The following is a 7,034-nucleotide window of genomic DNA, read 5'->3' on the forward strand; positions in this document are numbered from 1 at the left end:
AGTTTCAGCTTCCCTGCTCTTCTTAGCCCATTTCCCACTGGAAACTGAGGCAGCATCTCTGGGGGGACAATTCCCCTGTAAGTCACAGACTCCTGCAGCCAGGACTGGATTGGGTTTTCCCTTCCACTTCCTCACGTCCTCCCCATGGTCACACAAGTAAAGCAGAGGGTGTGCTGTGCTGTGTGCCTCCCACATTCTCTCCCTTGGACAGGGGAGCAGCTGCTCCTCATGGCTGAAACACAGGGTTATACAGGTGGGGAACAAAAACTTCTTCTGGAGCTGATGGAAATCCTGGGACAGTTCCTTCACAGCTGAAACACAGGCCTGGACAGAGGAGCAGAGATTTCCTTTGCCTTGCTGGGGCCTGCTGCTTTTTTCATCCACTGTTTGTCCTTGGTCATCTTCCAAAGCCAGAGATAAGAACCAAGCCAGCAGCCCTGGCTCTCTCTCTTGTTCCCATGGGGACCCTGATCCCCCCTAGTCCTTTGCAGGATCAGCTGCTTTCCTTGTAGGCTTCTTTTTCCCTACAGGAGTGTTGTAGATGTGCCCTGGGGAATGAGCAGCAAGGATATCAATGAATAGCTATATTGGTAGTCTATTGATATACAAACTATGCAGCAGGGGATTTAGTTTCCATTCACAGGCAGCAGTATTGGGTTGGTGGAACCACCTCTGCAGAACGTTTGTGCCTGGGCACTTCAGACAAACCAAATGAGTTCTAGAATTTAGAGTTGAAACTGATTGGAAAAGCAGTGGGGGAGGGGTTGGTCGGTGACCGGCAAACCGTCAACCCAGGACAGTTTCAGCACTACCTGAACCCAAATTCTATAAAGCAAAGGTTTGGCTTCCTCACGAGCTGAGAACCTCATGAAATCTTTCCTTGGTGATGTGTTTAGAGTCCTGACAGCGCGGCACGGCTGTGCCCTCATGAGGAACTAGAGAACGGCGCCGCCCGCGTGGCTGTGCCGCGGGGTTGTTGCTTCTCCCAGAGCACAAAGGTCCTGGAGCCTCCCAGGGGAAGCTTCAGAGGCTTTTGCCGCTGGCTCCACGAAGCGCAGCACCTGGCAAAGGTTCCCCGCTCTGGGGGCTGTAGCGCTTCAGGACCGGTGGTGCACAGGGGCTGCCATGGTTTCCTCCCGTGGCGATGGCTCATGCGGCAGTTGACCCCACGCTCCACGGCACTGCCCCCAGCCGGGCAACAGTGGCAATGTGCAGCGAGGCCTTCTGGAGCTGCTTCAAGTCCCGGGCGAGGCGGACCGTAGCGGCACAGAGACGCACGCAGGCATAGGCAGGGACACCAGCGTGGGGGGCACTTGTTTACCAAACAACTCCTATTTACCATTTGCCCCAAAGAATACTGCTCCAGTCAGCACCCACTGCTAACACAATAATTAACCAATCAACTGATACTTTGCCAAATGAGCATAAGCACACGCTGTAAACAGGGCAAACAAACATGTAGCCTGGGCCTTGTTTGCCACAGGGGTGGAAACATGCCCAGGCAGATTGTTTACCTGGACTCAGTGGTGCCAAGGTCCTGTCCCCCCCCCCCAACTCCAGAAGGGATGGGGGACAAAGGGGGTTTGAGTCACACACACAGAAGCATGTTCTGGTAATATTTGGGGCACAATCCTGGTCATAAGCACCATTCACTATGAGGGGCAGCTGATCCTGGCACAGGCTGCTTCTCTGACACAGCTGCCATGCCTGTGGCACTGTCTGTAGGTCCAGAGACCTTCTCTTGTCCCTGAGCCCTCTGCACAGTGATGAGCAGGGCTTGAGAGGCATGGGCCAGGCCCAAATACATTGCAGTGATTTCTGTCTCTCAGGAACAACAGGCTTTCCCCAAGCCTTTCCCCAGGTGGGGAGGATTTTGCACTTGCTCAGGGCTGAAATTCCAAAGCATCAGAGGTGACCACCAGCCTAAGAATTTGCCCCTTCCCTCCCCCACCCCCTGTCACTCCTCAGCATCCAGTATCTGGGCAGATCTCACAGTGGTTTCCTTGGGAGTGTCCTGTATTGCTTTGGATGAAACCAGAGCAAGCTGCCCAGCAGTGGACAGCACAGCTCTGAGCCATTGCCCTAAGCTAATACTCAGCACCATCAACAGTACAAACAGGACTGCAGCTCATCAGACCCCCCAAAGAAAATCCATCAACAAAGTGAACACACCACAGGAAAGAAAATTTCTTTCTAACTCTGTTGACAAGCCTCAAGCCTTAATTGAATCCTCTTCTCTTCTCCTCTCTTTTTGTTGCCTCAATCCTGCCAAAATCTGTCCTCATTAAGGCAGCTGCTTTCCTGCCCAACGTTGGGCTCCAGAGAAAGAATGTAATGGGTTCAGCTGAACCAGGAGCTTAAGCTCTCTGCCTCCCCCAACACAGAACTGGGGGGAAAGAACACCACACAAAACCTCTTTGTGTTGATACAGAAACAAATGAGGGAAGAGTTTCCTGAGCAAATCAGATCATCAGAATACAAAAGTACAGTGACCTCAGCCTGTGTGCAGAAAAGGCACAGTGGAAAGCAGCGGCAAGCAGCAGCAAGCAAGGCAAAAGCCCAAACCAGGGAGCTGCTCCCCTATCCCTCCCTGTCCCACTGCCATCCCAGCAGAGCAGCCAACACCCAAAAAATCCCAGGACCCAGAAGCAGCAACTGGAACAGGGAGCCTCCCATGCTGCAATCTGAACTTCAAATCCCATCATCCTTTGCTCCAAGCCAGCACTTCCATTTCTGAGGCTGCCATGACTGCAGCATGGTCTGGATAACAGCAGCAGAGTCAACTCAACCCTTGACAATCAGGAGCCCCTCCAAGCAAAATGGAAAGAGCCTCTCAGCTTCTGTGAACAACTTACACTGCTTTGAAGGCAGCTGGACTTGCCACATGGATGCATTAGCTGAGAGCCCAGAAGAGCCCAAGGGGGCAGTGGAAGGTGACTTCAGAAGGATCCTTGAAGATGAAGCTCAAACAGACTTCATGATTTGTAGCTGGAACCTTGGTATTTCCTGCTGGGATCTCCTTTGGATTCAGAGCCTTGTGACAATTCACAAGGTCACAGGTGACAGGATGTTAGGGGTTGGAAGGGACCTCTGGAGATCTCTGAGTCCCCCTGCCAGAACAGGACCATAGAATCCAGTGCAGGTCTCACAGGAACACATCCAGACAGGACTGGCAAGTCTCCAGAGAAGGAGACTCCACAACCTCTATGGGCAGCCTGTTCCAGGGCTCTGTCACCCTTACAGAAAAGAAGTTCTTTCTCCTGTTGAAGTGGAACTTCCTGTGCTGCAGTTTCCATCCATTGCCCCTTGTCCTATCCCAGGGCACAAGTGAGCAGAGGCTGTCCCTGCCTCTTCCTTCCTGACCCCCAGCCCTCACATACTGATAGACATTGATCAGATGCCCTCTCAGACTTCTCCTCTCTAGATTAAACAGCCCCAGGCCTCTCAGCCTCTCCTCATCAGGCAGTGCTCCAGTCCCTTCAGCATCCTCACAGCCTCTGCAGCAGATCCCTGTCCCTCTTGAACTGGGGAGCCTAGAACTAGATGCAATATTCCAGGTGGGGCCTCACCAGGGCAGTGTAGAGGGGGAAGAGAACCTCCCTGGATCTGCTGGCCACACTCTTCCAAATGCACCCCAGCATCCCATTGGCCTTCTTGGCCACCAGGGCACATTGTAGTCCCATGCAGAACTTGCTGTCCACCACAACTCCCAGGTCCTCCACGGGGCTGCTCTCTAACTATTTGTTGCCTTGAGTGCTGTAGGGTTCACATTGCTCTGGACATTGTATAGTGCAGATCACCTCTAGTGAATCTGAGGCTCCCCACAAATTGCGAGTGGGTTCTTCTTAATCACATGGATCCTGTCCCAGCAGGCACTAGTGCAGGAGAAGGAACAGCAGACTGAAGAGAACTGAAGGGAACTGAAAATCTCATCACCTGAATCTAGAAAGAAAGCCCTTGGTAGCAAATGTCCATTCTGGATGGACACAGAACACAACACAGAGAGCTGATGAGAGCAGGGCTGGGGGTGCAGCAACTGCCCTGAGAACCCTAAGGAAGGGCTGGAGGGGGGAGGGCATTCACTGGAATTCCAATACCTGATAATACCTCTTGGACATACTGAGAATCACAGAATTGTCAGGGTTGGAAGGGACCTCGAGGATCATCCAGCTCCAACCCACCTGCCATGGGCAGGGACACCTCACACCAGAGTAGGTAGCTCAGAGCCACATCCAGCCTGGCCTTAAAAACCTGCAGGGATGAGACTTCCACCACCTCCCTGGGCAACCTGTGCCAGGCTCTCACCACCCTCATAGGGAAGAATTTCTTCCTAACATCCAGTCTGAATCTCCCCACTTCTAGTTTTACTCCACCCTCCCCAGTCCTATCCCTACCAACACCCAAATAATTCCCTCCCCAGCTTTCTTGTAGCCTCCTTCAGATATTGGAAGGCCACAAGAAGGACTCCTTGGAGCCTTCTCTTCTCCAGACTGAACAGCCCCAACTCCCTCAGTCTGTCCTCATAGCAGAGCAGCTCCAGCCCTCTCCTTATCCTCATGGCCCTTCTCTGGACACCTTTCAGCCCCTACAGATCCTTCTTGTAACAGATGCTCCAGAACTGGACACAGAGCTCCAGGTGTGGTCTCATCAGGGTGGAGCAGAGTGGGAGAATCACCTCCCTGGCACTTCTGGCCACACTTCTCTTGCTGCAGCCCAGGATACAATTGGCTGTCTGGGCTGCAAGTGCACACTGGTGGCTCCTGTTGAGCTTGTGGATGAACACTTTCCTTAAGGATAATCCAGAATTAGAAGCACAGGATGGGGATGGAAGAGGCTCCTGATCCAAAGAAGAGAGATTCCAAATGTGTCCAGAGATGCAACCTAACTGATTAGCAAACATTGACTGCCTGAAGTCAAGGCACCGCTGTGGGAAAAACACTCAGGGTGTGCATCCATCCAGGCTGTCCCCATCCAATAATAAGGAACAAACACACAGGGTGGGCAGCACCAGGAGGAAAGGGAAAGTATTGGAGATGTGGCAGTAAAGGCAGGAAAAGATTACCCCTCAGCTGGTCAGGAATCTGTCCCCCTGGGGCAGTGCTCCCAAATACAACTGTGGCTGATCAGTGAGAGACTCCAAGTTGGGTCCAATGAGATGTGAAATGGCACAAATGAAACAATGCTGCAAAGGAAAGGGCCTCTGCTTGGCACAGCTTTGCCTGATGGTTTCTGCCTTGCTCAGGGAAAGTGAAGAAGAAAAGGCCATGGTGAAGATCTCTGCTCTCCCAGTCCTCTGGAATAGGACTGCAGGTGCAGGATCAGCTTCCCAGGGAGGAGTGAAACAGGTTGCAGAAATAGCTGCTCAGGAGGGAATGGCTCCAGGCATGGTCTTTGCCTCAGAAGGAGGAGTGGGCACAGCACTGAACACAAGTTGTTGTGTTTCCAAGGATCAGAGAGGAAGGACATCCATAGACATGGGTGAGAGATGGGAACAAAGCAGGATTGTGCAGGAAGGAGGAGCCAGCACAAGTTCTGCACTATGAGGGTAGTGAAACAGTGGAACAGGTTGCCCAGAGAGGTATTTGTGGTCCCATCCCTGGAGATATTGAAGGTGAGGCTTGACAGGGCTCTGGGCAACCTGATCTAGTTGAGGCTGTCCCTGGGAAGGTTGGCAAAGATAACCTTTGTAGGTCCCTTCCAACCCAGCCCATTCTATGATCAGTGAGATATGTGAAGCAAGCAGATTCTGCATGAAGTGCAAAAGGAAGACACCACCTGGGGCTTCTCAGAGCTCTGGGCCTGGCTATGGTTGTGGATTCCTGCCGTGGGCTTCTATGATCAGTGAGCTATGGGAACCAAGCTGATTCTGCATGAAGTGTGTGATGAATATACTGGTGATTTATATTAAAATGATAAGACTTAGAGTACACTGGGATTAAGGGTCAGGATCTTGGGAGGCCTGTTTTGAGAGTAAAGGGAAAGAAACCTATCTTGCAGACTTGCAAGGATGCTGTCTGGTTAATTGGAGACATCACAGCTGAGAAGGAGCTGTCTTAAAGATAAACATTCAGAACTAGGAGTTTGTTTTCTTCAGATAAGAAGCCTGGACAGCTGAGCATGGGTGAAAGTGGATGCTTTGACCCTTGAAGGGATTTGACCACCTATTCTAAGACTCATTATCATATGCCTGCCTTCCATTTAGCATAAGTTTGCTTATGTAGATGATGTAACTATGTAAGATGAAGAAAGCTATTGTAAGGCTGCTGTGGAGGTGGAGTTTTGTCCCCTCTCCAGCCCAGCACGCTGCTTTGCTTGCCTTTTATTGCCTTTTATTACCTTTTTATGATCTTTTAGTGCCAATAAAACTGTTACCAAAAGCTTTTACCTGGAGTCATCTATAACACTCTGAACAGCTGTGCTCTGTCTGTGCTGGCAGGTGCTGACCTTCAACTAACCAGATAAGAAACTAATTGTTGCATACACTTTGAGCTAACAGAATTTCCTCCTTAATAATTACCTTTTCTCTCTCTAACCCTTTGTGGGACAAAAGGGAGGAATGGGTAGAAGGGGGGATAGTTGGGGAGACCCTCCTTGTTGGAGGAGGGAAAGGTTTTCTCTGCTATGTTCTTTGCTGTATATTTCTGTATATATTGTATATCCTGTATATTGCATATAGATTCACTGCATCTCATCCTGGTTGTAAATACAGCTTATATTCATTTTTGCTTCTCCAACTGAGTTAGCCGTGGTTTCTTTGTGGGGGGGAGAACTGAACTTTCTCTCACCACCACAGGGAATGCTGGGGGAGACACCACACAGCAGGCTATGGAAAGCTGTCTACACCCTGAATTATTTAACCATCTCTCTGAGTGGTATGAACCCTGCCATAGTAACTCATTTCTTGTCATTGCAGTCTGTGAGCAATCCTTTGGCAATGTAAGGTCCCAGTGTAGGTCTGCAATTTACAGACCCTTGACAGAGAAGGCCCCTGGGATCTCGTGACCTGGGGCCATGGCTAGGCTTGTGTTTCCACA

This window comes from Melanerpes formicivorus, unplaced genomic scaffold (genome assembly GCF_026170545.1).
Source record: "Melanerpes formicivorus ecotype bairdi unplaced genomic scaffold, bMelFor1.0.p_v2 SCAF_177, whole genome shotgun sequence".
Classification (NCBI taxonomy): Eukaryota; Metazoa; Chordata; class Aves; order Piciformes; family Picidae; genus Melanerpes; species Melanerpes formicivorus.